The sequence below is a fragment of the Phyllostomus discolor genome, chromosome 6 (assembly GCF_004126475.2).
Source record: "Phyllostomus discolor isolate MPI-MPIP mPhyDis1 chromosome 6, mPhyDis1.pri.v3, whole genome shotgun sequence".
Taxonomy (NCBI): domain Eukaryota; kingdom Metazoa; phylum Chordata; class Mammalia; order Chiroptera; family Phyllostomidae; genus Phyllostomus; species Phyllostomus discolor.
Window position 1 is genome coordinate 106,819,095 of NC_040908.2, and position 7,810 is coordinate 106,826,904.

The window sequence follows — 7,810 nt, forward strand, 5'->3', positions numbered from 1 at the left end:
TCTCTAATCCAAGGGAGCTGTATTCAGGGACACCTGACAAGCATGGCATCATCGAACAAAGAGAAAGTTGAGTTCTAGATGTGTGTCTGGTTGGGTCTTTGGAAAAAAGAGGATCTCAGGACTCAAATTCACTTGTCCCTACTATACCATGCCTAGAGTCTTCACACAACTTTATTGTCTCCCATCATTTCATGGCTCCACTTAGAACCTGAAGGAATACCTGCCCTTACTCTACAGCAGCTGAGACTCTCTGGACTCTGAGACACTTATTAAAAGCCACAGAGAGGTTTCAGAGCATGGTAGAACTACTTCTGGATTCATTTGGGGGGTAGTGGGAGCTGAGAGGTGGCAGTGCTGAGCCCCAATGCGACAAATTGAGGGCAAAATGAAAGACTATCCAACTGACTAAAGCCCAATCCCTTGATTGAGTGTTCCTTAACTGAAACGTTTGGCCATTGTCTACTGTGTCTTCTGAGCCAGACTGGTAAGCTCCAGGCAGTGGTATTGAGATGTTATTATGGTGAGTCCTGACCATGGGGCTCTTGAAACCATCCCCAGTGTGAGAAAGAGATGAAATCTCCAGTCTGAATTACATTCCAATGTGTCTGTTTCCTATATCATACTTCCATTACAAATTTTCAAGGTTTGAAAGCTTTTAAAGGCTTTCCCTGGCTCTTTTCACCTATCACTGTCTCAAATTTGGGTTTTCTCTCATTCTTTTGCTCTATTTTTATTTCCTCCTCCTTAGGTCTCTTTCATTCCTATCTTTTTTGCCTTCCTCCTGAATGTCCTTTCTCCTTTGTTGTCATTATGTTAATGTACTTAATAATGCCAGTAATTAACCATTAATTAATTACTAGTGCCAATTGATCCATTTATGCCCCTTTTGATAGGTACTTTGTTTTGCAGCTAAAGAAACTGAGGCACCCTCAGTTGACCAGACTAGGAAGCAGTGGGTCTGGGGATCAAACCCAACAGTTTAGCTTCAGGGATTGTGATCTTAGCCATAATGCCATATTCTCACCCTCTCTCTTTCACGTTGGATATTGATGAACAGCAGAAACTTCATGCTAATTCCTTGGATTGGAATTCCATACCAGTCATACTCCTTGAAAGTAATTTTGAAATGTACAGTTTGCCTGTTGTCTCCTTTATTAGTATTCCATTGTCTCTACAACTTTGCTGCCGTTCCTCAAGGGATGATCTTTCTCTTGGATTCACTGATTTATTCAGTTAAAGTAAGGAAATTTTACTTTGTGCCAGGCACTGTTTGAACCTCTTTTTTTTTCTATATCTTCCCACAGAGTTGCTGTAAGCCTATTTTTTCAAATTTCTTTACAACATCTCTTTTTTGCACTGCTTTCTGTAAGTTCCTCTCTACTCCTGATGTTTCTTTTGTCTTACTCTCATCTCTGTACCTTTACTTGGTCTTTGCTTTCCTCTTCCTCTTTCTATTATATAATCCCAAACACTCCATGTTCTGTGAGACATGACTTCCTCACATGTTTGTGAGATCAGTCAGGACAGGAGAGTCTTCATTTCAGCTCTGTTGCAATGGATTCACATCAGAGAGATAGGACACATTTTGGAAAACCCCACTTTTGCTGCTTCCTCTCTTAGAAACCTGCATCCTTATTGCTGCATTTGGGGCAAGAACAGGACACCCCTATTTCTCATTCTGGGATATGTCAGTAATTAGCGCATCTCATATTATGAAAGTGAAGAAGAAGAATAGAGCCCTGGAATATGGGTAGAGGCATCCCAGATCTTTGTACTGAGACCTGGGCCAGGCAGAGAACTAAAAAAGAGGGATTTCAGTGTGATTCTGGTAGATCCCATGGTTCAGTAGGGCCAGAGTAGAAGGGCATATAGGTACACAGTCAAGGCCTGCGGAAAAGATAGAATCTATTCCTTCAAAGCAGAATGTTAATATAAATACTAGATTTCATTAAAGAGTTAATATGTCTCTGAGCCAATATCAAATACCTCCACAATCCAAAAGACTGGGATATCACAGGAGCTAGCCTGGCTGTGCCTTCTGAGTATGCGAGGCACAGGGTTTGTGAGAACAGAACTGCCTCTGTCCAAGGTCGGGTCCAAGGTTTCTGTCTCTTTGGGCCACATTTACTGGTAAGGTCCAGTTGTGATGACTTTATCACCCTCTCTTCAGAGACACTCATATGAACACAGGCCCGATCCCTGGCCCTTATAATAAAGAAGTCATAGGAAGCACAGGACATCCACAAGGCCTATTATAATGAGACTTTGTAGCCAAATATGGAGACATCTACAGGGGTTTCCTGCTGGGGATAGGTACTGATCTTCTTTACCAAATGGTTCTATGGAGATGGACCACTCCCCCATCCCTCTATTCCAGTGTTGTGTATCTCTGTCAACCCTGCTTCACCGTATTATATTCAGAATGATTGGTCAGTTGACATAAAACCCTTAAAGGGCCAGCAAAAAGAATGAATATTTGTTGTACCAATTATCCCGAGAATTAGAATGTTCTTTGGTAGGAATCTGGAGCTTGAATGGTGGATCTGAGAGGCTCATTAAATCCTGCTGTCTCTAGGACCCTCACTCTCTGAATCCAGATGTCTTTGATTGTTTTATTAAGAGAATAGATGTAGCAGGAATAGATTATTCCCCCCAACCCTTGCCCCAGGTACAACAATATATTCCATCCTCACTCCTTTCCTATAACCTAATTCAATTTCAATACTACTCCCATCCCCTTGCATGTGGGTAGGTTTGTGATAATAACAGATGAGATACTCTGTGTAACATAAAAGGTAAAATAACTTCCACCCAGCTTTATTGGGATTCTTGCTCTATGCAGTGAGGAAACCTGAGCAGTTACATGAAGAGGCTACATGAAGATTTTCTAGGTAACAGCCCCAGCTGAGATAACCCATACAGCATCATCTGCCTGAATAGTGATTAGGTCATTTTTTTTGTCTCCACTATATATTCAGTTACCAAGAAATAATCACTGGGTAGGTGTACAGACTCAACAGACTTATTAGACCTTGGATTTTGATCAGAACTACATTTGTATTTGATTCTCATTTGTTTCCAGTCTCACATGAGGTGATGATTATACTTCAAGTGTCCATGTATTCATTAAAAACTCATACCCTGTGTGAATTCAAACAGTATGCATATTCCTTTATTTCTAATGAACATTGGTCCCTTTGGATAAGGACTGGGTAATCATTATGGTATGTAATTGCCATGATATCACCGGGAACTTACTCCTAGGAATATGGCCACCTTTTCAGTCAAGGAATACTGAAACTGAAAATGGTCTCAATCCTAGGAACTGCAAATAGGATCATTAGTTTAACTTTAAAGACAACCCTCAGCATCCTGCTCATTCTTTCTTGCTTTCTTTTGATATCTTAAAGTAGTCTCCTTGGCTTCCCTTCTATCTGTTTTGCCCCTGGGATGCTGTTTATTAGCCATCTCTACAGTTCTAGGCTGGAGTAGATAGCTACCACTGAATTTCCTGAAGCTAGTTCCTCTCATCAGCATATGCCTGAGGACTTTGGAGACTGGTGTATCCTCTTGGCTTTCTTGAGGAACACAATGCCATGACTATTTTTCTGTTTTCATAATATATCCACTCCAAAATACAAATGCCCTTTTTCCACTTAATCCTGTCCTCTACCATCTGACATAGCAATTCAGGCATTTCAGTGTTGCTAACCATGGACCATTACTCTTTCCAGGCTTATAGGAGGTAGCACTCAGCCAATGTACCCAATCTTCTGGTGTCATTGTCAGGGCATTTTATCCTATATCCTGAGAAAGTGCCCCAGACCAATCAACTCATTTTCTATTTTATGTTCTTGCTCCACTGTTCAAGTATTCTCAAAATCCAGTCCTAAAGAGATGTCCATAATCTTTGTAAGTAAATAATGGATAATTCCTCCAGCTTCTTTGGGGTATTTGTTCTTTTTTATTCATGTTAAGAATAGTATAGGAAATGGAGATGCCAAAGAACTTCCATGCACAACCCATGGACATGAACTAAAGGGGAATTGCTGGAGGAAAGGAAGGTACCTGGCAGAGGGAGGCAAAGGGGGAAAAATAGGGACCACTATATTAGCATAATCAATAAAATATACTTAAAAATGAAAAAAATAAAACTCAAACTAAAGGGAGCTATGTTTGGCCTGCAAATTAACAAAAAGTCAGACTCATACAAGCTTAAACTATAATAAAATGTATTTTTTTCCTTTCTAATGGAAGTTAAAGGTAGTGTAGACACCAGAGCTGGTTGACTCAGCAGTTTGAGAATGCCACGAAATATGTAGGTGCTTCCCCTTTCCCTTCTGTTGTCCAGTGTTAACTTCATCCCAAGTCTCTTTCTCCAGTGAGAATAAAGGTAGCACTTTTCGACCACAGGATGACTTCCACTGAGTCTTTTTTCTTTTTTTTTTTAATTTTAATTTTTGTTTATTTTATTGGGGTGAAATTAATAAAATTACAAAGGTTTTGGGGGTGCAATTCCATAATACATCTGTATATTGTATTTTGTGTTCACTGCCCTAAGTCAAGTCTCCCTCCATTACCATTTATCCCTTTTTACCCTTTTCTACGTCTCTCAACCCACCTTTCCCTCTGGTAATCACCATACTGTTGTCTGTGTCTGTGAGGGCTTTTTTCTTTTCAATTAATCCCTTCAGTTTTTTCACTCAGCCCCCCTACACTCTGAGCACTGTCAGTCTGTTCTCTGTATCTGAGTCCATTTCTATTGTGTTTGTTAGTTTATTTTGTTCATTAGATTCCACATGTATGTGAAATCATATGGTACCTGTCTTTTTCTGACAGGCTTATTTCAATTAGCATACTACTTGGACTTTATTAGTGCAGGTTCACTCAGCTTTTATTAATTCATATTTAATCCAAATCTATAGTAACCTGATAGCAATACTAATCACTCAGAAATAATCAGTAATAGTATCACATAAGAGAATTGGGGAATAACAAACCCGAGTTCCAGAGTTCCAGACTGCAGGGCTGAGAGACAGCACAGTGGGCAAGGGAGTTGTCAGTGTATTGCAAGGAAGGATCTCCGGAGCCAGGTGGGCAGCAAGGCTGATGAGGTCCTCAGTCCAGCAGGGCAGAGCTTCCAGCAGTCAATGCCAAGGGAGATCAGCAGGGTGTGGAGCTCAGCTCTCTGTCACAGCAGTGGTCTGGAGCCTGCCTCAGTTATACCTTGAGAGTTGTGTACTCCACCCTTCTGGGTCTCTTGATATATGTCTTGGCACCCCTGATGGCAAGTGGGGGACTTCCCCAGGAGCCTGTCTATGTGTGGTTCCTCTTTGCAGACATGGCTGTTCTGCTGACGTGTGCAGATATCTTAGGTGTGTCTTCTTGCCAGATGTGTCTAGCATGACTTAGGTAGTTCCCCTCTTGAACCAAAGTGTCATGGCTGATGGCAGCCATTTTGGTTGACTCGAGTCACTCCGTTTTGTTTGATGCACTTTATCCTGTCTTCACTGGACCAATGCCATGTTATCGGTCCTGCTCTCTGCAGTAGGTCATAGGTAGTTCCATTTTTAATTTTTTGAGGAAACTCCATACTGTTTTTCACAGTGGCTGCACCAACCTGCATTCCAACTGATAGTGCATGAGAGTTCCCTTTTCTCCACATCCTCACCAACACTTGTTTGTTGATTTATGGATGATGGCCATTCTGACAGGTGTGAGGTGATATTTCATTGTGGTTTTAATTTACAGTTCTCTGATGATTAGTGATGTTAAGCATCTTTTCATGTTTATTGGCCATCTGTATGTCCTCTTTGGAAAAGTGTCTATTTAGGTCCTTTGCCCATTTTTTAATTGGATTGTTTGGAGAGGCTTTGGTGTTGAGTTTTATAAATTCTTTATAAATTTTGAATATTAACCTCCTATCAGATATATCATTTGTGAATATGTTCTCTCATTCAGCGAGTTGTCTTTTTATTTTGTTGATGGTTTCCTTTGCTGTGCAAACTTTTGCTATATCAGTTTGATATAGTCCCATTTGTTTATTCTTTCTTTTGTATCCCTTGCCCAAAGCAACTTATCAAGTAAAAATTTTCAAGATTTTGAAAATTTCCAAGATTTTACTACCTATGTTTGCTTCTAGGATTTTTATGGTTTTGAGTCTAACATTTAAATCTTTAATCCATTTTGAGTTTATTCTTCTATCCGGTGTAAGAAGGTAATCTAGTTTCGTGTTTTGTATGTATCTGTCTAATTTTCCCCAACACCATTTGTGGGTAGACTGTCTTTACCCCATTGTATGTTCTTGTCACTTTTGTTAAGTATTAATTGATCATGAAGGCATGGGTTTATTTCTGGGCTCTCCATTCTGTTCCATTGATCTATACTGTTTTGATGTATACTCTTTTTATGCCAGTACCATGCTGTTTTGATTATTTTTGCCTTGTAGTTATAGTTAGGTAGCAGGTAGTATGATACTTCCAACTTTGTTCTTTCTCAAGATTGTTATGAATAGCTTTATTCTTAATCAGGCCAAATGTCTTCCTGGCTGGGTTTTGCTGAGACTTAAGGAAGTCAGTAGAGGAGGCAGAGTAATTCTGAGGTGGCTCTCTGTTGACCCTTAGGGGAGAAGCAATTTCAGGATGTAATTTACATACAATAAACCACATGTACTTAAAATGTACAATTTTAAAATTATATATATATATATATACACACACTATATAATCACATGAAAATCCACCACCTGCAAAAGTTTTCTTTCTGCTTTTGTCTTTGTATTGTGGTAAGAACACGTCACATGAGATCTACCCTTTTAATAAATTTTTAAGTATGCAATACAGTATTTTTAACAATACATACAATATTGGACATCAGATCTCTAGAATTTATTGCATCTAGTTAATTCACTCTTTGCAGTTATGATAAATATGGGTTTTAAAACAAATCCAAATACAGGTTTTTCATTGCTGCTATGTAGGAATAAATTCAAATTTATATTGAATCTTGCTCAACTTATTAGCTCCAGGGTGATTTTTAGTAAATTCTTTGGAATTTTCTATTCTCATAATCACATCACCTGTGAATACATACATATTTATTCCTTTCCAATATACGCCTTTTATTTCTTTTTCTTGATTTATTACACTAGTTAGAACTTCCAATTGAAAAGAGTGGTGAGAGAGGACATCTTGTTCTGATATTAGAAAAAAAAGAATTTAGTTTCTTGCTATTAAGTATGATACTAACTTTAGATTTTTTATTTTTAAATTTTACTTATTTTTATTATTATTTTTAATCCTTACCTAAAGATATATATTTTTTGAGAGAGAGAGGAAGGATTTGAGAGAGAGAAAGAGAGGGAGAGATGAAATGTCAATCGCTTGCCTTTTGTATGTGCCCGATTGGGGATTGAACCTCCAATCTAGGAATGTGCAATGGAACCCACAACCTTTTGGTAAATGGGGCTCCACTGCAACCAACTGAGCCACCTGGCCAGAGCAAGAAGAGCAATCTTTTTTAAGAATGCTCTGCCATTCTTCATATTTTAAACGCCATATCTGGTATTCTTTATATTTCAAAAGATTACTTTTCCTCTCCCCCTGCCAGAAGCATGAGTAGAGTTTTTCAATATTTGCTGTGAGAACATAGTATAGTTCTTAGAAGTAAAATTTTCAGTAGTGTGAGGCCCTTTCTATAACTCTGTAACTGGGTCTTCCTGGAATTTTTAACTCTCAGGCTTATCGACTCTGAATTTCTAACAGTTTATCAATGGCAATTTAGGTTTTCCTACACTAGCACTGGTTCCCAT